The following is a 25,105-nucleotide window of genomic DNA, read 5'->3' on the forward strand; positions in this document are numbered from 1 at the left end:
AGGCAGTTCTTCATGGATGTTAGTTATTATTATTCTACCTTTAACAAATGCTACTTCCTTTACAGCCATTCAAACAAGAAGCTAGAAATAAATCTCCTAGTTAATATTACAAGTTACAACACTGCTTATGTTACACTAAATGGCTACTGTCAGCTTTCATCAGTAGATTCCATGGCAAACGACAAGTTACCAGATTTTTGTTGATTTTGTTTTTAAGAAAACAAGTAGTATCACTAGGACTTGACTATTCAGGTGTTTCTTATTCTGTACTCAGTTATTATGAGCATGGCTGGGTGAAAAGAATTGATCCTCTGACATTGTCCTTTTGTAATTACGATTAGGTTTCTTTCTTTTTTTTTTTTTCCATGAACTGTGAGCTTTTCATCATACCTGTAGGATACAGGAGCGAGGTCTCAGATAATGAATTTACACTTTAGACGCTGACACTCAGTGACTAGCTGACTCCTATGAAATATAAGATGAACGTGGGAGAATTGCTTTGGTCTCCCTAGAGGCAACTTTCTCCTACCTAGTCAGCTAATACTCTCACTCTCTCTTTCCCATTAATGTAACCGAATCCTAAAGTTGGCAACAGGTTTTGGAGATTCAAGTATAATTGTGATAGGGCAGGAGAAAGGAGAGAAGGTACATTATTTGAGGAACAGAACTGTTTTAAAAATACACTCAAGGAATCAGTGATAATGAAAATGTTTCTGTACTTCTCTCTCAAATTTCAATTCCCTAGTCCTGATCCCAGCGCCTGTGGCACTATTTATAGTATCCCCTTCAAAATGAGCCAGGGCAGAGGGAAATAAGTTTCTGTTCCAGGTGGAAGACATCACCAAATTTATTATTATTTAAATTCTCTTAAGCATGCCAGAGAGCCAAATGCAAAGCTCTACAAACTGGCAAAGGCTTTTTATGGAGGGCTATAAATATTGTGGAATCTGTCAGGATTTATAAATTCTAAATATATGTAAATGCACATTTTACAGGAAGAGGTCAGATTTACACAAATCACACCTTCATTTGAAATTTACTGAAAAAATATGGTCACTTCAAAATCTGTCAGCATGTAGCCATCTGCACTATCATTAACTTGGATGTTACCATCTTCCTCCTGACAAAAGCGTCTTCGTCTGAGGTCAGGGGTATGGAAACAAGGGGAAAGGAGCTGCGGGATCCACGAAAGGGAGTTATCAGATGTTTGTAGTAAGTTGTGTTGAAAGATAACATTTGTTTGTCTTCAGCATAGGTGTGCAGAGCTTCTCAGATAGGGATAGGGCACTGGGACCACACGAGATGACACATTAGGCTGCTTCTGGAAATTGGTCAATACTAACAAACCTATTTTATAAAATATGGTTGAAGAAATCTATGTAAAAGGCTCTCATGCCTATACTCAATATAAAGTATTGGCAATAACCACCATTTAGTTAGCACGTGTGTGCTGGACACTACGTACATTTTCCTGGGTAATCCTTTTCAACCCTACCTTACAGAAGAGGAAACTGAGGCATAGAGGCGTTAAGTAATTTGTCCAAGGTCACATAATAAAGTCAGTAAGAGGCAGTGACGAGACTGGTGCCTCTTACCCCTTCCCTGGCTTGCTGAATTCCCAAGTCACTGGAGTTCCCTCTGTTGTAGCCCTGTTGTAGAAACAGGATTGGCTGGTAGAAAGGAAATGTCTAAGACCAAATAAGTTCAGGAAACACAGCCTAATCTTCTTGTCTTGGAGAGCCCTAATGAATGTTATCATAATCTGATATACCTTGAAATTAAGAACCTTGTTTAGCTTCACATAATACCTAGTTTCATAGATTTACGTGACCACGGAGTCTCTTTCTAGTTTAGTAACTCCTGTTCATATTCTACAGAAGTCGTATCCTGGAGGGCATCCTTAGAGAGTCTCTGCTTTGTATCACTGGATATTGTAAACATGAGGAGGCCAAACAGCACTATACAACCCAGTTTTAGTCCTTTAATGAAGGCATAGCTACAGAAAGCACCAGGTCTGTTCTCAGTGGGCACCCTTCCATTGAGGCTGAGTGGAACAGCCAGCTCAGGGCAAATGTCTACATTTGTATCAAGTTCTTCACTGCTTGGCACAGATCTGGTGCTTTAGGCACCCAAAAAAATGAGAGTAAAGATTCATACATGCAACAATTTGTTATTGATTGCCATATTTAAGGCACTCAGCTTGGCTCTCAAGATACAGCAGTAAACAAATCCAAGTCCTTGCTTCCTGTGGCACATCCATCCTAGTTGGGGGAGAGGCACTAAACAAACAAACATAATGTGTTATAATATTACACGATGATAACTTGTATGGAGAAAATAAAGCCAATTAAAGGAAGCAATGGTGATTGTAATTTTATTTTGGGAAGTCAGAGAAGGTCTCCTTGATAACATGACATTTGAGCTGATTGGGAACAATTCCCAATTTACACTGGAGATGATCAGAAGAAGTTGATCAGAATGACAGTTTCGTCCTTCATTTGACTCTACTCTTAGTGATATTTTCAGCAGCATAACAATTTATCGAAATCAATGGGTAAACAAATCATTTCAAATGAGAATCTACACCAAATGACTGTAGATACCAAAGAGGGAAAAAATCAATTGGATTGTTCTCCCTATTTCATAACACTCGTGCTCTTTTAGGAGATTAGTGATTTGATGGCTATTAACATAACTTACTGAGATATGATGACATTGACAGAAAATTAACAGAAGAAGCAGGAAAAAAAAAAAAAATTTCCTTTTGGTCCCCTGCACTTCAGGTGAGAGAAAGGAAAAAAAAAAAAAAAAGATGAAAGGTGAAGAAGCCGTAAATCTTATCCTTCCCCAAAGAAAAAGCTGGAGGAGAGATTACAGGCTACAATATTTAGTGTAAATATTTCACAGGGCGTGATCTGTAATACTGTTGTTACAGAGAATTATCAATATGAAAATAATTCCTGTTAAAGGGATTAGATTAATTAAATTTTCAGCTACTTCAACCCCACCCTAATCCTCTTTAATAACATCAACAATGAAATTTATATAAGAAATGCAACTTTTCCTGACTTACAAAAACAAAGTACACTTCTTGCTGCTATATCTAACAGATTCAGGCATCAGGAAGTGTAAGTAATTATTTTGTGGCCAGCAGGCAGCCTTAAATAGATCTTAATTTAAGTCCGACAAGCAACATATCCTTAGCTGATTGTGGACAAAGCAGAAAATATTTATGACTGTGCTGATAATATTTACACCACTAACAAATGCCTAAATAATTAAACAGCTATTGCTGCTAAATATTTTTGTAAGAATTAGAAGAAGATTGTGATGTTTAATTTCATTTTTAAAATGTTAATATTTTACCTCTGGGAGAATTGTAGTTATTAATTAGCAATTTGTAGCCAAAGTGGAATATTGCTATTCTTCCTTAATATGCTTTCAGAATTTAGAGAGATAAATACGATTTGAGGCATGCTTTTACTGTTTCTATTGATGGAAGGTGTCTTCCTTCCTTCTGGCAAAGTGACACTTTGAAAAGAACATCCTTCCACCTAAGATCTGCTAAGCCCTTCAGAGTTATACATATATTTAAAAAACCTCATGTAAGCGGTATTAATGTAACACTTGCAGTTGCTATCATTTTGACTTTGCCTTTCCAAGCTTTACCTATGGGCAAACTATTGGAAACAACAGTTGAAAATGAAGAGAATTCTTATGTGAGATTTGCTAGTGAACTGTAAGCTACATGCCAAGCAGACATGTACACAAGTGATTGTGAGACGCATTTGGGTTAACACTTAAAAGAGTCATGAAAAAAGAATGACACAGAGATGTCCTGCACCCATTTGCATCTGGCTCATCCTTGCTTGTTTTATTGGTGACAGTCAAAAAAGACACAAAGGCAAGAAGCAGCATTCTGGAATGGCACTCCCAACCTGTTCCTGCTGTGACTGAGACAGACACCATTAGGGTGTTTCCAATGCAAGGCCTTTAAAGGGTACAGAACTTGGTTGCAGAGCCTACTATTCGTTTCTCAGAGATTGAAACCATGAGAACCACGCTTTAACTGCAAGTTTGGGGCATCGTCTAGACAGCTTCTGGGAGGCTAGTGATTGACTCGTTTATATCAGAGGTATAATTTTTGGTGGAGGGCCTCCCCATCCCACTTCCTTTTTGCCACTTCCTGGCCACTCCTCCTTGCCTCAAGTCCTTCTGCTCCCAAATTCTTGCTTGGCTATAGCATGGGAAGGCCCCTTCTTTATGACTTTTCTGAAGACACTTAGACTATTCTGAGTCTGGGAGCTGATGTTCACAGGTCACGCTGAGGTGCCCCCTTCAGGTCTTATAGCTTAGTTACTGGCACTGGAGAGAAGCAGAGACAAGTCAGTACCAGAGGTAAGAACAATCTAAGATAGCGGACATCTCTTTCAGATTCAGAAGACTGAAAGATAAAGATCGGCACCACAAACATACTAACAAGCCCTGATGACCACAGTTCTAGAGATAGACTGTATATCTTCAAACAGGAAGGTCCAAAAGGCCATATGTTTCCAGCTGCCCACTGGCCCTCAGGACAAAAAGGGCAGTGGTCTCTACTAATGGCCATGTAGTGCAATCTCATTTTGTAAGCTTCCTTGTTAACTGGTATGCTGGGTACCAACGTGTGGTATGCATACAGCAACAGTACAGAGTAGTCCCCCTTTATTCTCTGGGAAAATGTTCCAAGACCCCCATTGAATGCCTGAAAGCGAGGATAGTATGAAATCCGATCGCTGTCAGTCGAAACGTTTCTGTTCATGTTTTCCACTCACAAATGTAATGCCTCTTCCCTCTTAACTAAGCACTTATCACACACTGTGGCCATAACTTTTGCAGTTTGAGGTGTGACAGCAAAACCGGCACAAATTTCTTTGTCTTTTTTTGCAATTTCACAGATAGAAGATTTGTTCTTACCATAGCTCTTAGCAACCTCAATATGATTTTTTTTCTTTCCTTGTTAAGTTGAGAACTTTTACCTTTTCACTTAAAGGAGACACTTTACAGCTTCTCTTTGGCATATCCAAATTGCCAGCAACACTACCTCTGTGCTTTAGGGCCATTATTCAATAAAATAAGGGTTCTTTGAACACAAACACTGTGATACTATGACAATGGATCTGATAACCGAGATGGCTACTGACTAGTGGGTGGGTAACATCTACAGTGTGGAGATTCTGGACAAAAAGATGGGTCATGTCCCAGGAGGGATGGGGCTAAGTGGTGTGAGATTTTATCAAACTACTTATAGAGGCACACAATTTAAAACTTATGAATTATTTTATTTCTGGAATTTTCCATTAAATATTTTCAGACTGTGGGACAACTGAAATTATGGGAATTAAAACTGTGGATAAAGTGGGACTACTACATCCTAAATACTATGAGACTGTCCCAACATTAGATAGTCTGAAACTGTTGTGACAAAAGTACCTATGTATCTGTCAGAACATGAGTCTCAAATTTTGTTTTGGAAAATATGGCCACCCTAAGAATAGTAGAGGATAAAGAGTTTTGTTTTTGTATAACTCTGGAGTTAAAAACTAACTGCTCCGTTTTCTAATGGAACCCTTTGTTCATCACAGAGATTCCCCGCTGGCATAGACACCGGCTTAGGGCCTGATTGAAGTTGCAGCTTGTTTCAATCTGCTCCCTGACAATACTAAAACCCTGTGGACTTTTTTACTCAGGAATAAAGACAGGAGGGCTTAACCTTTCTGCAACAAGGATACTGGAAGCCCTATCACAGATTATGGGCAATAATAGACACCTGTGTAAATCCCCACAGAGGATTATGGTTGGAATTTTCAAACTGGTGAAGGCTGAGGGGTCAAGAAGACCAAGTTTTTAAGAAGGAGCCAAATAAATTCCCAAGCCATAAGCCACAAAAACAGATTCCTATATAGCAATGTCAATTATTACTTTGCATGTACTGGACAAGACATAAATACTAACGGAATCAAGTGGGGTTGAATATGAATGTCTGCAGAAAAGCTGTGTACTAAGGTAACACTATTGTAAGTGGTAGGGAGGTTGCTTTTTAAAAAATATTTTCTTTAAAAAATCACTAATAAGGGTTTCATAGAGTATTTCACCTTGTAGATGGTCTTGAATTAGATCGGAGCACAGACTTTAAAAATGTTAATTACAAAAAAGCTAAAGTAGGCTGTTAGCATTTAAGTTAATGCAACTTGAGAAAAACAAGGGGAGTTAAAATATCTTGGAGGTGGGAATGTTCTGAGTCCTGATTCCATCAGGTATCATTAGAGATAGTTTGAGCATTTTGAATCCTGAAAGCTCTAATTTGATGTTCGAAAAGTTTTTTTCTTCTCCGCATGAGTATGCAAGTCCAAGACCTCTTTGAAGTCCATTTACTGAAGGCCACGAGTTTTGAGAGACTATGTTAAGACCAAAAGCATTCTCTGCTGAAGTGATCACTTGATCTTGAGAGGCAGGCAGGACCTTCCTACGGTGGCACTTCCAACAGCGTCTGGCTGCTGGCAGGTCTATCCTGCTTTCTCAGATTCCTTATTTCTTTCAAACTCCTGTGTTCCAAATTCATTAGCTATTTATTGGATATCTACTGTGTTGAAAACATTGTGGAGAACATAACATAATACAACAAGGTATTTGCAGTTTAGTGTAGAGATAAGATATATACAGGCAACAATCACCTGTTTCTCAAATGGGTTGCTCATGCGCCTAAAGAGAGGATTAGGTGTCTCGGGGGCAGCCAAGATGGCCGAATAGGAACAGCTCCAGTCTGCAGCTCCCAGAGTGAGCGATGCAGAAGATGGGTGATTTCTGCATTTCCATCTGAGGTAACGGGTTCATCTCACTAGGGAGTGCCAGACAGTGGGCGCAGGACAGTGAGTGCAGCGCACCATGCACGAGCCAAAGCAGGGCGAGGCATTGCCTCACTCAGGAAGCACAAGGGGTCAGGGAGTTCCCTTTCCTAGTAAAAGAAAGGGGTGACAGATGGCACCTGGAAAATCGGGTCACTCCCACCCTAATACTGCGCTTTTCCGATGGGCTTAAAAAACAGTGCACCAGGAGATTATATCCCTCACGTGGCTCGGAGGATCCTAGGCCCACGGAGTCTCGCTGATTGCTAGCACAGCAGTCTCAGATCAAACTGCAAGGCAGCAGTGAGGCTGGGGGAGGGGCGCCCGCCATTGCCCAGGCTTGCTTAGGTAAACAAAGCAGCCAGGAAGCTCGAACTGGGTGGTGCCCACCACAGCTCAAGGAGGCCTGCCTGTCTCTGTAGGCTCCACCTCTGGGGGCAGGGCACAGACAAACAAAAAGACAGCAGTAACCTCTGCAGACTTAAATGTCCCTGTCTGACAGCTTTGAAGAGAGCAGTGGTTCTCCGAGCACGCAGCTGGAGATCTGAGAACCGGCAGACTGCCTCCTCAAGTGGGTCCCTGACCCCTGACCCCCGAGCACCCTAACTGGGAGGCACACCCCAGTAGGGGCAAACTGACACCACACACGGCCGGGTACTCCTCTGAGACAAAACTTCCAGAGGAACGATCAGACAGCAGCATTCGCGGTTCATGAAAATCCGCTGTTCTGCAGACACCACTGCTGTTACCCAGGCAAACAGGGTCTGGAGTGGACCTCTAGCAAACTCCAACAGACCTGCAGCTGAGGGTCCTGTCTGCTAGAAGGAAAACTAACAAACAGAAAGGACATCCACACCAAAAACCCATCTGTACATCACCATCATTAAAGACCAAAAGTAGATAAAACCACAAAGATGGGGAAAAAACAGAGCAGAAAAACTGGAAACTCTAAAAAGCAGAGCACCTCTCCTCCTCCAAAGGAACGCAGTTCCTCACCAGCAACGGAACAAAGCTGGACGGAGAATGACTTTGACGAGTTGAGAGAAGAAGGCTTCAGACGATCAAACTACTCTGAGCTACAGGAGGAAATTCAAACCAAAGGCAAAGAAGTTGAAAACTTTGAAAAAAATTTAGACGAATGTATAACTAGAATAACCAATACAGAGAAGTGCTTAAAGGAGCTGATGGAACTGAAAGCCAAGGCTCGAGAACTACATGAAGAATACAGAACCCTCAGGAGCCGATGCGATCAACTGGAAGAAATGGTATCAGTGATGGAAGATGAAATGAATGAAATGAAGCGAGAAGGGAGGTTTAGAGAAAAAAGAATAAAAAGAAACAAACAAAGCCTCCAAGAAATATGGGACTATGTGAAAAGACCAAATCTACGTCTGATTGGTGTACCTGAAAGTGACGGGGAGAATGGAAACAAGTTGGAAAACACTCTGCAGGATATTATCCAGGAGAACTTCCCCAATCTAGCAAGGCAGGCCAACATTCAGATTCAGGAAATACAGAAAACACCACAAAGATACTCCTCGAGAAGAGCAACTCCAAGACACATAATTGTCAGATTCACCAAAGTTGAAATGAAGGAAAAAATGTTAAGTGCAGCCAGAGAGAAAGGTCGGGTTACCCACAAAGGGAAGCCCATCAGACTAACAGCGGATCTCTCGGCAGAAACTCTACAAGCCAGAAGAGAGTGGGGGCCAATATTCAACATTCTTAAAGAAAAGAATTTTCAACCCAGGATTTCATATCCAGCCAAACTAAGCTTCATAAGTGAAGGAGAAATAAAATACTTTCCAGACAAGCAAACGCTGAGAGATTTTGTCACCACCAGGCTTGCCCTAAAAGAGCTCCTGAAGGAAGCACTAAACATGGAAAGGAACAACCGGTACCAGCCACTGCAAAATCATGCCAAATTGTAAAGACCATCGAGGCTAGGAAGAAACTGCATTAAGTAACGAGCAAAATACCCACCTAACATCATAATGACAGGATCAAATTCACACATAACAATCTTAACTTTAAATGTAAATGGACTAAATACTCCAATTAAAAGACACAGACTGGCAAATTGGATAAAGAGTCAAGACCCATCAGTGTGCTGTATTCAGGAAACCCATCTCATGTGCAGTGACACATATAGGCTCAGAATAAAAGGATGGAGGAAGATGTACCAAGAAAATGGAAAACAAAAAAAGGCAGGGATTGCAATCCTAGTCTGATAAAACAGACTTTAAACCAACAAAGATCAAAAGAGACAAAGAAGGCCATTACATAATGGTAAAGGGATCAATTCAATAAGAAGAGCTAACTATCCTAAATATATATGCACCCAATACAGGAGCACCCAGATTCATAAAGCAAGTCCTGAGTGACCTACAAAGAGGCTTAGATTCACACACAATAATAATGGGAGACTTCAACACCCCACTGTCAACATTAGACAGATCAATGAGACAGAAAGTTAACAAGGATACCCAGGAATTGAACTCAGCTCTGCACCAAGCGGACCTAATAGACACCTACAGAACTCTCCACCCCAAACCAACAGAATATACATTTTTTTCAGCACCACACCACACCTATTCCAAAATTGACCACATACTTGGAAGTAAAGCTCTCCTCAGCAAATGTAAAAGAACAGAAATTATAACAAACTGTCTCTCAGACCACAGTGCAATCAAACTAGAACTCAGGATTAAGAAACTCACTCAAAACCGCTCAACTACATGGAAACTGAACAACCTGTTCCTGAATGACTACTGGGTACATAATGAAATGAAGGCAGAAATAAAGATGTTCTTTGAAACCAATGAGAACAAAGACACAACGTACCAGAATCTCTGGGACACATTCAAAGCAGTGTGTAGAGGGAAATTTATAGCACTAAATGCCCACAAGAGAAAGCAGGAAAGATCCAAAATTGACACCCTAACATCACAATTAAAAGAACCAGAAAAGCAAGAGCAAACACATTCAAAAGCTAGCAGAAGGCAAGGAATAACTAAAATCAGAGCAGAACTGAAGGAAATAGAGACACAAAAAACCCTTCAAAAATTAATGAATCCAGGAGCCGGTTTTTTGAAAGGATCAACAAAATTGATAGACCTCTAGCAAGACTAATAAAGAAGAAAAGAGAGAAGAATCAAATAGACTCAATAAAAAATGATAAAGGGGATATCACCACCGATCCCACAGAAATACAAACTACCATCAGAGAATACTACAAACACCTCTACGCAAATAAACTAGAAAATCCAGAAGAAATGGATAAATTCCTCGACACATACACCCTCCCAAGACTAAACCAGGAAGAAGTTGAATCTCTGAATAGACCAATAACAGGATCTGAAATTGTGGCAATAATCAATAGCTTACCAACCAAAAAGAATCCAGGACCAGATGGATTCACAGCTGAATTCTACCAGAGGTACAAGGAGGAACTGGTACCATTCCTTCTGAAACTATTCCAATCAATGGAAAAAGAGGGAATCCTCCCTAACTCATTTTATGAGGCCAGCATCATCCTGATACCAAAGCCGGGCAGAGACACAACCAAAAAAGAGAATTTTAGACCAATATCCTTGATGAACATTGATGCAAAAATCCTCAATAAAATACTGTCAAACAGAATCCAGCAGCACATCAAAAAGCTTATCCACCATGATCAAGTGGGCTTCATCCCTGGGATGCAAGGCTGGTTCAAAATACGCAAATCAATAAATGTAATCCAGCATATAAACAGAACCAAAGACAAAAACCACATGATTATCTCAATAGGTGCAGAAAAGGCCTTTGACAAAAGTCAACAACCCTTCATGCTAAAAACTCTCAATAAATTAGGTATTGATGGGACATATCTCAAAATAATAAAAGCTATCTATGACAAACCCACAGCCAATATGATACTGAATGGGCAAAAACTGGAAGCATTCCCTTTGAAAACTGGCACAAGGCAGGGATGCCCTCTCTCGCCACTCCTATTCAACATAGTGTTGGAACTTCTGGCCAGGGCAATTAGGCAGGAGAAGGAAATAAAGGGCATTCAATTAGGAAAAGAGGAAGTCAAACTGTCCCTGTTTGCAGATGACATGATTGTATATCTAGAAAACCCCATCGTCTCAGCCCAAAATCTCCTTAAGCTGATAACCAACTTCAGCAAAGTCTCAGGATACAAAATCAATATACAAAAATCACAAGCATTCTTATACACCAATAACAGACAAACAGAGAGTCAAGTCATGAGTGAACTCCCATTCACAATTGCTTCAAAGAGAATAAAATACCTAGGAATCCAACTTACAAGGGACGTGAAGGACCTCTTCAAGGAGAACTACAAACCACTGCTCAATGAAATAAAAGAGGATACAAAGAAATGGAAGAACATTCCATGCTCATAGGTAGGAAGAATCAATATCGTGAAAATGGCCATACTGCCCAAGGTAATTTATAGATTCAATGCCATCCCCATCAAGCTACCAATGACTTTCTTCACAGAATTGGAAAAAACTACTTTAAAGTTCATGTGGAACCAAAAAAGAGCCCACATCGCCAAGTCAATCCTAAGCCAAAAGAACAAAGCTGGAGGCATCATGCTACCTGACTTCAAACTGTACTACAAGGCTACAGTAACCAAAACAGCATGGTACTGGTACCAAAACAGAGCTATAGATCAATGGAACAGAACAGAGCCCTCAGAAATAACGCCACATGTCTACAACTATCTGATCTTTGACAAACCTGAGAAAAACAAGCAATGGGGAAAGGATTCCCTATTTAATAAATGGTGCTGGGATAACTGGCTAGCCATATGCAGAAAGCTGAAACTTGATCCCTTCCTTATACCTGATACAAAAATTAATTCAAGATGGATTAAAGACTTAAATGTTAGACCTAAAACCATAAAAACCCTAGAAGAAAACCTAGGCATTACCATTCAGGACATAGGCCTGGGCAAGGACTTCATGTCTAAAACACCAAAAGCAATGGCAACAAAAGCCAAAATTGACAAATGGGATCCAATTAAACTAAAGAGCTTCTGCACAGCAAAAGAAACTACCATCAGAGTGAACAGGCAACCTACAAAATGGGAGAAAATTTTCGCAACCTACTCATCTGACAAAGGGCTAATATCCAGAATCTACAGTGAACTCAAACAAATTTACAAGAAAAAAACAACCCCATCAAAAAGTGGGCAAAGGACATGAACAGACACTTCTCAAAAGAAGACTTTTATGCAGCCAAAAAACACATGAAAAAATGCTCACCATCACTGGCCATTAGAGAAATGCAAATCAAAACCACAATGAGATACCATCTCACACCAGTTAGAATGGCAATCATTAAAAAGTCAGGAAACAACAGGTGCTGGAGAGGATGTGGAGAAACAGGAACACTTTTACACTGTTGGTGGGACTTTAAACTAGTTCAACCCTTGTGGAAGTTAGTGTGGCGATTCCTCAGGGATCTAGAACTAGAAATACCATTTGACCCAGCCATCCCATTACTGGGTATATACCCAAAGGACTATAAATCATGCTGCTATAAAGACACATGCACACGTATGTTTATTGCGGCTCTATTCACAATAGCAAAGACTTGGAACCAACCCAAATGTCCAACAATGATAGACTGGATTAAGAAAATGTGGCACATATACACCATGGAATACTATGCAGCCATAAAAAATGAGGAGTTCATGTCCTTTGTAGGGACATGGATGAAACTGGAAATCATCATTCTCAGTAAACTATCGCAAGAACAAAAAACCAAACACCGCATATTCTCACTCATAGGTGGGAATTGAACAATGAGAACACATGGACACAGGAAGGGGAACATCACACTCTGGGGACTGTTGTGGGGTGGGGGAGGGGGGAAGGATAGATAGCATTAAGAGATATACCTAATGCTAAATGATGAGTTAATGGGTGCAGCACACCAGCATGTCACATGTATACATATGTAACTAACCTGCACATTGTGCACATGTACCCTAAAACTTAAAGTATAATAATAATAAAATAAAAAAAAAGAGAGGATTAGGTGTCCTTGAGGGTAAACTGAGTCATCAACAACACAATGCCATTTCCTGGAGCATCAGTTTCATCTCTTGGTACATAATTCAATGTAATTTTATATAAAAAACAGATACTATATGGGGTAAAATGTAAAAACAATTTGCAAGCATTTGTAGGGAAAATACCCCACAAAGACATTTCATGTTTGGGGCAGATTTGGAGGTATGTGCTCAAACCCACCGAAGGAGAGTATGAAGAAGGAAAGAGAAGTCTAGGAGGCTTGGGAATAATTTACTCTATCCCACCACCATCTTGAATTTTCTACTTCATCCAAACCAACACGGGGTGGCTGAAGAAAAAGTAGTCATTTTAAGTCTGAGAATTGTGAGTTTCACCATCCCGACATAAAATTCCTAGTGGAAAATATTTGCTTCACTCCACCCCATGGCCATCTGGGTGGTGTCTTCATACTCAGCACTTCCAGGCAGAAGATAGCACCTGGAACACTAATTGCTTTTTTTAGAAATATATTTTATTCTCATGATAACAGCATCTGGTGTGCATTGGAATCACCTAGGGCATAAGGCCAATGTTGCTTCCTAGGCCCCAGCTTCAGAAATTCTAAATTTTTGGTTCTGAGTACAGGCACAGAAACTGGTATTTTTTAAGCAAGCACTCACAACTTAGGCATTAGGGAAACACCTATTTATTAATGACATCTTAATTTTCATGGCTTTCCTGAAAAAAGAAGTGAACTTTTGTTGATCTCCAGCTTCCAAGAAAGCTTTCCAGAACCTGAAAGAGTACTTTATCTATAACCCTATCTTTTATTTACTCACTCACTGATTCATGCATTCAATAAATAGTTATTGGATATGACAGACACTGTGCTGTATACTGGGTATAGTGTGGTAAATTAAACAACTGAGTCCCTATCTAAACTAAGTTCGTTTACAGGTTAGGTGGAAAGGCAGCCCCTACAAAAGTAAACAATTATATAATTACATATAAGCTGCAAAAGGAAATCACAGAGTTCTATGAAAGAAAAATAAATTGAGACCCAGAAAGTAAGAAAGACTACACCTTGGGACTCAAGGCTGGGAGGGAGATCATTCTTGGCAAAGGGAGTAACAGATGCCAGGCCCTAAGTTGAGGTAGAACTTGGGGTTTCACAGGAACTGATACAAAGTGATTGTTTCTGGAGTGTAATGAGCTAGAGGGAAGTGAAGGGGATGAGGCTGGGGAAGAAGTCACAGAGGAGATCATGCATGAGCCTGAAGGAAATAAAGAGTATGTGAGATGGAAGAACTGATGTGTTGTAAGGAGAGGCCTGCCACAATTTGATTTACATTTTCAATGTTCTTTTTGCCTTCTGTGTGGATAATGCATCCTAAGGGGGTAGGGAGCAGAAGCAGAGCAACCCGTAGGAGGTTTACTAGAGTCACTGAATGAGGCATGTTGGTGGCTTGATATGGGGTGCGAGGAGTGGAAATGGACAGAAGAGGATGGATGGAAGGTATATTTTAAAGAACAATCAATGGGGCTTTATATACCTGCTTAATATTTATGACAGGACTAGATATGACATAAAGATGAAGAACAAGAAGTGATAAAAAGCAGGTTTCTGGCTTGACCAAGTAGGTGTTTGGTGGTACTTTTTACTGAGGTGGAAGGCCAGGTTTGGAGTTGTGGAGCGAGCAAGAGTTCAAGACTGGAAATGTTACATTTGATATTCTTATGAGACATAGTAGAAGTAAGCATATGTGATGCTTAGGATGTGTTCAACACTCTTCTAAATGTTTTGCTCATTTAATCTTCGTAACAACACCATGAGGGAGATACTGTTATTCACTTTGTTTCACAGATAAGGCAATTGAAGTAGAAATCATTTAAGTAACTTGCTAAGAAGTTATTACTTGCTAAATTTAATAAATTTGAGCTAGTAAGTCTCAAAAGTCAGGACATGAGTCCACTCAATGAGTTAATAGTCAATGTTCTCAACCACTATGTTATACCACCTTTCTATACATTGAGATCTTCAGGTAAATGTGGGTTTAGACCTCAGCGGAGAAGCCAGGCTGGAGATCATACATTTATGAGAAATTAGCTTATAGACGTATTTAAAAGTGAGAATAGATAAGAATAATGGGGAAGAAAGTGTAGGGATAAAAGGGCAAAGGCCTAGGACAGTGTCCTATGTTAACTCATATATGTAGGCAATACTCACTCATTTACTAGGCCCAAGGATGTTATTCACCAATACCTGACAAACCAGCTCTTAACTAGGTGTGTATCTCATTTATTTTTATTTATTTATTTATTTACTGAGATGGATTCTTGCTCTTTGCCCAGGCTGGAGTGCAGTGGTGCAATCTCGGCTCACTGCAACCTCTGCCTCCCGGGTTCAAGCGATTCGCCTGCCTCAGCCTCCTGAGTAGCTGGGAATACAGGCATGTGCCACCACACCCAGCTAATCTATTTTTAGTAGAGATGGGGTTTCACCATGTTGGCCAGGATGGTCTCGATCTCCTGAACTCATGACCAGCCTACCTCGGCCTCCCAAAGTGCTGGGATTACACGCATGAGCCACCGCGCATGGCCTTCATTTTTTAAAAAGCAGATTTGAATGGGAGGATTCTAGGTCACATGAGGGGTTAAAATAAGGAAAAAGGTTGACTTTAATAAAGAATAATTTTTTAAAATTTGGGTTTGGGAGAAAATAAACTTTTCAGTAGATCACTTATTTGTGATAAGAAAGAATATCATGCCTGCTGTAGGGAAACAAAGGGCTTGCAGAGGTAAAAGATAAACAAATGGTATATAAGTTTTTTTGGAATAGTGAATTTAATAACACAAGAGGAGCAGATTCCACTTAAAAGAATTATAAAAGAATCCACATTATCAGTGAAAGTCCAGTTGCAGTAAAGAAGAGTAAATGGAAGGACAGTTTGAAGAAAACATCAACAGGAGGGATTAATTTAGGATTGCAACCTTCATCTCCATTAGTTTTCCTAATCCTGTTTCACTATTTTTTTTTTAACCTCTCCATCATCTGCTCCTCCTCACTTTGTTTTGCCTGTTTTCCTTCTTATTTAGATTCTTAAAATCAATGTGCACCCGTGGTCTTCTCATCCTTTGGCCTTTTACCTTCTAGCTCTACATAAAGTCCTTCATTGAGTTAATTCCCATTTACAGCTTCAACTATCACTTATACTTCGATGACTCTAAAATTCTGTCTTCAGGTATGATTTCCCAGGTGACCCTCAGATCCATCTATTCAAGTACTTATTAGACATCATCTAACTGCTCCACAAGAATTTCCAACTCAACATACTGAAAAGTTAACGTTTCCTCTTTCCCTCCCTCTTCCTTCCTGAATAATTCACTCCTAAAGCTATTGGGTGGGTCCAAACAAGGCAGGTATCACTTGGAAATATTCCTGCCAAAGATGCATAATCAGAATCTAATCATGAGGAAATATCAGACAAATCCAAATTGAGGGGTATTCTATAAAATAACTGCCCTGTAGTATCTAAGCGTATCATAAAAATTTTGAGAAACCATTTCAGACTGATGGAGACTAAAGGGATCTGACAACTAATGCCCCCCAAAGTAGATCGTTTTGCTACAAAAGCTATTAATGGGACAACTGGTGACACTGGTCAGGGGTCTGAAGATTATACACTACTAAAGGATCCATATTAATTTCTTGACTTTGACCGTCAAATTGTAACTATGTAGGAGAATGCCTTTATTTGTAGGAGGTATTAAAGTATTAGCAGGTTATGAGCATCAGGTTGACAACTTACAGTCAAATGGCTCAGGAAAAAAAAGTTATTTCTATTGTATGCATCTTTTCTATAAATGTGAGATTTGGAAAAAATGCTAAAGATTTTCATATAAAAAAGTGAATTTCTTATCATCTTTCTACCAAGCAGTAGTATATTACTATGCATTGCAGTGGTATGTAAAGATTAAGGTGCATAAAAAACGCCTGGTAAGTCCAGTCCCCACCCACCAGGAATTCTGTTTGAATAAACTGGTTCCTGTTGGACCCAGGAACCTGTATTTAGAAAGTACCTTAGATCATCTGCATGCAAGTAGCCTCTGGCCCACACTTCAATTCACACTGGTATAGTGTTTGTTAAGAAGCATGGCTCTGGGTCAGATCTTCCTAAGTTTGAATTCCAGCTCTACCACTTAGCTACAGTGTAATTTTTGACAACCTTCTTCACATTTTGAGCCTTGATTTCTTCTTGAAATTCAATATAATTAATGATGCTAATTTGAGATACAATTATATAATGCATGTTAAGTGCTTAGCATCTCCTTGGGTGTAGTCAGTGCTCAATAATTAGTAGTTAGCATTAAACGTACTCCCCCACCTGTGCTTCTTGACTCAGAGAGTAATACCAAATTCTTCCATTTCCTAAATAGGAAAGGTTGGAGTCATCTTATATTCCTTATTCTTCATCAATCTGTTTATCAAAGAAGTCTACAGATGAAATTTTTCACTGCAGCTTCATTCATATTGCCATTGCCTTTGTTAGATTTTTTTAAATATACTTCTTCTGAATTATCATTAATAGGCTCAAAATTATCTCCCTCCATATAGTATTGCCATCTTATAACCTATTTTCTGCATAACTGCTAAAGTGATCTTTCTACAACTGAAATCTGACTGTATCATGTTCCCTTTTAAAGCTATTGAATGGATTTCTCACTACCCTTCGAGCGTACCATTCAAATTCTTTAGCATAGCATGTAAGATTCTTCAAGAATAGCCTATGCAAGTCTCTGAATGTACGTTTTAGTTTTTCACTCACTTGTGGTGTTCACACCTCATGAGTCAGTCATATCAGCCTATGAGTGTGTACATATGCACCATCATGCAATTCATCATATAAAATTGTAATTTTTTTGTATCTCTCCTACTATAATTCTATGAGATGAAGAACTGACACATAATAAGTGTGCAAACATTTTTAATGATTCAAGAAAAGTAAGAAAAGCAGAAAAAACAAAAAGCCAGGAAGAAGATAGGATAAATTAGGTAGGCTTGGAAGTGTGGGATAAGATGGAAGGGATTTGCTCATAGGTTGGTCACTGGGAATTGACATCATCAAGCTTAAAGAACTAACCATTTCAATGAGTTGTATATGGAATTTGTATAATGTAATAAGCAATGTAAAAAAAAAGTCCAACTCCAAGTACAGAGTGCCTATGTGTGTGATTGATAGTTACTGGGGTTTCAGGTAAGGTTAGAGGACAAGGACAAATGGCATGAGCTGCAATTATGTCCCAGTTCTTTCTTGCTGTTCATTTTTTCTTCATTTTTCTCCATCAGTCAAAGAAGTATTTCTCCTAGTGGCTTCAGAGCTGACCATCTCTTTCCCTAATCCTATCTTGCCTTCTTTATCCAATCCACAGCATCCTTCTGCGTTCTCAGGAGGAGCCGAACATGAAGAATGTATTTGCTCTTGAGCAATTATGGAGAGCTAAATACAAACTGATGGAAAAAGCACTGAGTGGCGCGGTTGTAAATTTACAATGGTCATGCATGGAGGTGTCTCAGTCGGAAAAAGTCTTGAAAAAATTGTCAGATATAAGGTAGAAATAGGTGTAGAACAAGAAACAAAACCTTATTGTGCTGGAGAAGAGGGACATGCTCTTTGTTTATTTGCCACAGCTTCAGTGGCTAATTACAGAGATTCTGATAATTCTACCTGAGTTCAGAGGTTGATTCATTATAAGCTAATGAAACCTACCCCTCAGAGACACTCCATTACACAAGCTGCTTCTCAGGCCTTTTATGTAGGTCTGTATTGCTAGTCTTGGGTTTATTTTTTTTTTTAAAGAAGGCCTTCAGAACTGAAGAGGCAACAAGTTCATTAAACCTGGTCTTGTCACTGTTTGGGACATGGGTAGTGTATTTCAGGGCCCACTGAACTAAAACAACTCTATCTTCTTATTCCCTCTTTTCAATTAATTTCATTGTTCTTTCCCCCCAAGATTTTCTATTTTCAGCATTTGCAATCTTGAGATATATATTCTCTAAATGCAACTTTCAAAATTGTGCTTGTCCAAGTTCATACCTGATATATAACATGCCAATGTTTCATTAAAATACAAGTATATTTTATTCAGATCAGCAGACACATAAATCTCTTGGTGTATTACCAACAATAAATATAATCTTCACTTATCTGTAAGACTGGAATAGCTGTTGATCTATCAGATCCACCATCATGAACCAAAGTAAATTAAATGATATAATATATTCAGCATCTGTCATGTGCAAAGCACTATTTTAGATGTTGTAGGTTAGTTCAAAATAAGGTTGATTCTTCCCTCTTAGCTACAATATAGTAGCAAGACAAGATTGAGAAAGCTGTATCATTTTGAAACTAAGAAAATGTGTTATAGAGGGCTACTTTGATAAATGGAAATAAAATAGCAGTTAGTAATTCTAATGTGAAGACAACATGTGCAAAAATCTATTGTTAAAGAGAGAGATGAAAGAAAGTCATTATGAAAACTGTTGAGGAGGCAGGGTCTTGGTTTTGAAAAATGTGTCATATTTGCATAAGTGAACCACATTCTCTTTTTGAAATGGAGAAGGAATCAATGACCATTCAACACCCTTATGGTTAGGAATTTTAAAAGGGGCTTTCTATTTGTCGTTTCATTTAATCTTCATGATTCCCTAGGAGTCAGGTATTAGCCTAGTTTTACCTATGAATAAACTAAGGTCCAAAATGTCATGGAACCTAGTTAAAAGAAATGGTGGGAGTTTGTCTGTAAGGATGAAAAACAGACCTAATATTTGGGAGGCCAGGAGTAGGGCTGTGAGGTAGTAGGAGATAGGTTTAAATATAAAACAAGAAGTTGATTTTAGAGAGCATTAAAAGCTGGGTAGAAATGTTGGGTTTGATTAATTGGAGAACTGAAAACCATTAATGGTTTTTATAGCAGACATCTCATACTTGGTTAACCTTCTTCATTAGTTTTCCAGAATCCTTTCTAGAGAAAACAAAAAGTTCAAGTTGAGTACAATGTTGGAAGTCATCTCAAACAAGTGATGAAGCAGAATCAAAAGCAAGATTTGGTAAGAATGCCAGTAGTGGGCATGCAAAGAATCCTGGACACATCTTATTCATTTTTGTATCCTTCAAAATTCCTGGCAGAGAGTAGATAGTCAATAAATGATGAGCAAACAAGTGAATGTAAAACAAACTATTTTATAATTAATTCTTCTGTTTAACAAAATATGAAACTGCTCAAAAATTAAAGAAGCAATTATATGTCTTCTAATTCAATGCTGTACGTGCTGCATGAGTCACTTTTGGAATATCTAGCAAAGATGAACCATTGTCTTTGACTTCTTTCTTTATTTACAGAGATACTGACTAATTCTCAAACATGAGTTTATAAATCAAGAGACCCTATCGTGAGCCAGAAAGGGTCCAGAACTGGCCTAGGGTTGGTGACTCTATTTCCACTGAAGCCTAAGACACAGGCTGAGACATCCTAAGAAATAGTGGAATGCCATGATAAATGCAGTGCAGTATAAAATGAAAGGAGGATAGATTGGAGGTAGGAAAGCCAGTTAGGAATTTAGCTTTAATTATCTAGTTGTGAGAACAAGGGACTGATGAAGAGCAAGATGATGGAAGATTCAGCAAGAGTTTGACTGGAAGTAGAGAACAAAGGAAAAGAAAGAACCAATAATACATCAACGTGTAATGTCTGGAAGACGGTGAAAATGATGGTGATAAGCCAACAACAGCCAAGCAAAGAGCCAAATCAGGTACGCAATCCCATGCACAATTTCCACAAAAATAAAAGAATAAAATGCCTAGAAATACAGCTAACCAGAGAGGTGAAGGATCTCAACAATGAGAATTACAAATCATTGATCGAAGAAGTGGAAAAACATTCATACTTATGAATAGGAAGATTCAATATTATTAAAATGGCCATATTGCCCAAGACTATTTACAGATGCAGTGCTATTTCTATCAAACTACCAATGACATTTTTTCACAGAATTAGAAAAAACATTCTAAAATTCATTTGGAACCAAAAGAACAGCCTAAATAGCCAAAGCAATCCTAAGCAAAAATAACGAATCTGGAGGCATCACACTACTTGACTTCACACTATACTACAGGGCTACAGTAACCAAAACAGTATGGTACTGGTACAGAAAAAGACACATAGACCAATGGAACAGAATAGAGAGCCCAGAAATAAGGCCACACACCTACAACCATCTGATCTTTGCCAAAGCTGACAAAAACAAGCAATGGGGAAAGGACTCCCTATTGAATAAACTGTGCTGGCATAACTGGCTAGCCATATGCAGAAGATTGAAACTGGACCCCTTCCTTACACCATACACAAAAATTAACTCAAGATGGATTAAAGACTTATATGTAAAACCCAAAACTATAAAAACCCTGGAAGCAACCTAGGTAATACCATTCTGGACATAGGAACAGGCAAAGATTTCATGATGAATATGCCAAAAACAATCTCGACAAAAGCAAAAATTGACAAATGGGATCTAATTAAACTTAAGAGCTTCTGCACAGCAAAGAAGCTATCAATAGAGTTGATACAGAATGGGAGAGACTATTTGCAAACTATGCATCTGACAAAGGTTAATACAGCATCTATAAGGAACTTAAATGAATTTACAAGAAAAAAAAAACAACACCATTAAAAAGTGGGCAAAAGACATGAGCTGTGAATATTCTTAAGGACCTAAGTGGGCCCAATATTTCTGACAAGAGGCTAAAGCTGGGAATTTCAACCCAAGGAAGGAACAATGTATGTTACCCTCCCCAACGTAGTTACTAGAGATTAGAAGGCCAAGGACAAATGCCAAGTGGAAAAAAGCTTGAGTGGAAGTGAGAACAGGACTAAGTGTTAGAAGACAGAGAGAAACCAGTAAAAATGGGAGGAAGTTACAGATAAGTTAAAAATAAGCCTTGTTAGATGGAAACTAGTGATGAATGGGGGCATTAGCACTGGACAAAGATGGAGTCATCATTTTCAAGCCTGGACAACTGGAACAAATAATTTTTCTATTGGGAAATATGTCTTTCCTATAATGAATAAGAGCACAAAACTGTCTTTTCTCAGAGTTTGCATCCCAGCCCTCTATGAATTCTTTGTGTCTCAGTTTCTCATCTATGCAAGATGAATAATAATTTTACACATTTCATAGTGTTTTTGTGAGGACTAAATGAACTAATATTTAAAAAGAGCTTGACATGGTGCCTAGAACATAGTAAGGTCTCAATACAAGTCAGAAATTACTGGCATCATCATCATCATCATCATCATCATCATCATCACTATCATTGCTATTCTTATCTATGATCTTCCCAACTTGCCATCGTATAAAAGCCTCCTTTGTAGGGTCCAGTGTGTCACCTAATAGGTCAGCACTGAGTTAATTAAATGGAGGCATGAAAATTAATCTCTTCATAGAATACACAGAATAAGCCATTCTCTTACAGATCTAAATGCAAAATGCAATTTCTACTATTTATGGTGTAACTGTAAAAGGTCCCAAGATATTCTTGTGGACAAAATAAAAACATCCCCCAAATGGCTCTGATTGTACTATCATACCTATCTCTTAGTATCAAACCTGTTGTAGCAGCTATGGACAAATTAGAAAGAACACAATCCTCCCAGCCTTGCCAGCTAACACAGAATTCAGAGTAATTAAAATTCAGGTGAGAAAAGATCAAACACAAGACTGAATCCACACTTTTGACTTTATGAGCTGAATCAAGTTTGAGAAACGATCTAACCTTTTGGAGCCTGTTTGGCCAGGTATACAGTGAAGACTATGTCTCACTCCCAGATAGATTAAAGTAGTTAATTCATTAGAAAAAAACCAAGTCACTTATAGAAATTGAAATATAATTGGCAATATAGATTTATTTTTTTTCCATTTCCACTTTTTTTTTTTTTTTTTTTTTTTTTTGCGATGGAGTCTTGCTCTGTCTCCCAGGCTGGAGTGCAAGGGTGTGATCTTGGCTCACTGCAACCTCCACCTCCCAGGTTCAAGCGATTCTCCTGCCTCAGCCTCCTGAGTAGCTGGGATTACAGGCATGTGCCACCATGCCCAGCTAATTTTTCTATTTTTAGTAGAGGCAGGGTTTCACCATGTTGGCCAGGCTAGTTTTGAACTCCTGACCTCAGGTGATCTGCCTGCCTTGGCCTCCCAAAGTGCTGGGATTACAGGCAGGAGCTGCCACGCCTGGCCTCCACTTCCACTCTTTTGTCCTGTTAACAGTTCAGTCCTGTGTTGTCCCATATGGGAGCCATGAGCCACATGAAGGTACTGAACACTTGAAATGTAGCTAGTCCAAATGAGATGTAATGTAAGTATAAATTACACATTGGATTTTAAAGACTTAGTACAAAAAGAAAACAATGTAAGAATACATCGCTAGTAACTTTATACTGATGCATATTGAAATGATAATATTTTAAATATATTAGGTTAAATAAAACATATTAAAATTATTCTACCTGTTTCATTTCACCTTTGTTAGATTTAAAATTACTTATATAGACACATTATATTTCTATTGGATAGTAGTAGTTTAAGTAATCAATCTGATGTGATTAAAGAAACAATAATCAGGCAAATGAAATATCATAGTGGTGCTTTCTACTTCTCAAAGCCTAGACTGAAGAGGCCTTTGCCTTTAGCACCAATGAGTGCTTGAATGTTTGTTTCCAGCAGTAGTCCAGGAAAGGGGATAAGCTTGCTCACAAAATAAATAGGTAAGTAAATTAATTAATTAAATATTAAATAACAACATAGGTACAGGAGGCATGAAAAATAATCAGCTGATGAAAACAAAGCCTAAGATGAAAAACAGAACAATAAAAAGTTCTGGATATAGGCATGGGCAAAGACTTCATGACCTAAACACCAGAAGCAATGGCAACAAAAGCCAAAATAGACAAATGGGATCTAATTAAACTAAAGAGCTTCTGCACAGCAAAAGAAACTATCATCAGAGTGAACAGGCAACCTACAGAATGGGAGAAAATATTTGCAATCTATCCATCTGTTAAAGGGCTAATATCCAGAATCTACAAAGAACTTAAATTTACAAGAAAAAAAAACCCCATCAAAAAGTGGGTGAAGTATATAAACAGACACTTCTCAAAAGAAGACATTTATGCGGCCAACAAACATAAGAAAAAAAGCTAATCATCACTGGTCATTAGAGAAATGCAAATGAAAGCCCCAATTAGATACCATCTCAGGCCAGTTAGAATGGCAATCATTAAGAAGTCAGGAAACAACAGACGCCGGAGAGGATGTGGAGAAATAACACTTTTACACTGTTGGTGGGAGTGTAAATTAGTTCAACCATTGTGGAAGACAGTGTGGCGATTCCTCAAGGACCTAGAATCAGAAATACCATTTGACCCAGCAATCCCATTACTGGGTATATACCCAAAGGATTATAAATCATTCTACTATAAAGACACATGCACACAGATGTTTATTGCAGCACTATTCACAATAGCACAGATGTGGAACCAACCCAAATGCCCATCAATGATAGACTGGATAAATAAAATATGGCACATACACACCATGGAATACTATGCAGCCATAAAAAAGGATAAATTCATGTCCTTTGCAGGGACATGGATAAAGCTGGAAACCATCATTCTCAGGAAACTGTCACAGGAAAAGAAAAGCAAACACCACATGTTCTCACTCATAAGTGGGAGCTGAACAATGAGAACACATGGACACAAGGAGGGGAATATCATACACCAGGGCCTGTCAGGGGGTGGCAGGGCTAGGGGAGGGATAACATTAGAAGAAATACCTAATGTAGATGACGAGTTGATGAGTGCAGCAAACCACCATGGCATGTGTATACCTGTGTAACAAACCTGCATGTTCTGCACATGTATCCCAGAACTTAAAGTATAATTTAAAAAAAAAAAAAAAAGAAAAAAAAAAGAACGTTCTGAGCCTTGTGTTTTTCACGGTTGGGAAAGACAGAGAGAGATCAGCCATAGGACGAAACAGTTCTTCATAAATTACATGAAAATTAATATCAACTGGATGTCCAAGAATCAAACTGCAATAAGGATCATTTATGTGTGTCCAGAAAAATAATTGGAGATTTC

At 38.8% G+C, this 25,105-nt stretch overlaps 1 protein-coding gene across 14 annotated transcripts in view; it reads right to left on the reverse strand.

Moving 5' to 3' along the window:
• The window catches only part of NTNG1 (netrin G1), a 365,560-nt gene that overhangs the window by 162,650 nt on the left and 177,805 nt on the right, over window positions 1-25,105 (reverse strand). The gene's annotated exons all lie outside the window — the stretch shown is intronic.

The sequence above is a fragment of the Pongo pygmaeus genome, chromosome 1 (genome assembly GCF_028885625.2).
Source record: "Pongo pygmaeus isolate AG05252 chromosome 1, NHGRI_mPonPyg2-v2.0_pri, whole genome shotgun sequence".
Classification (NCBI taxonomy): Eukaryota; Metazoa; Chordata; class Mammalia; order Primates; family Hominidae; genus Pongo; species Pongo pygmaeus.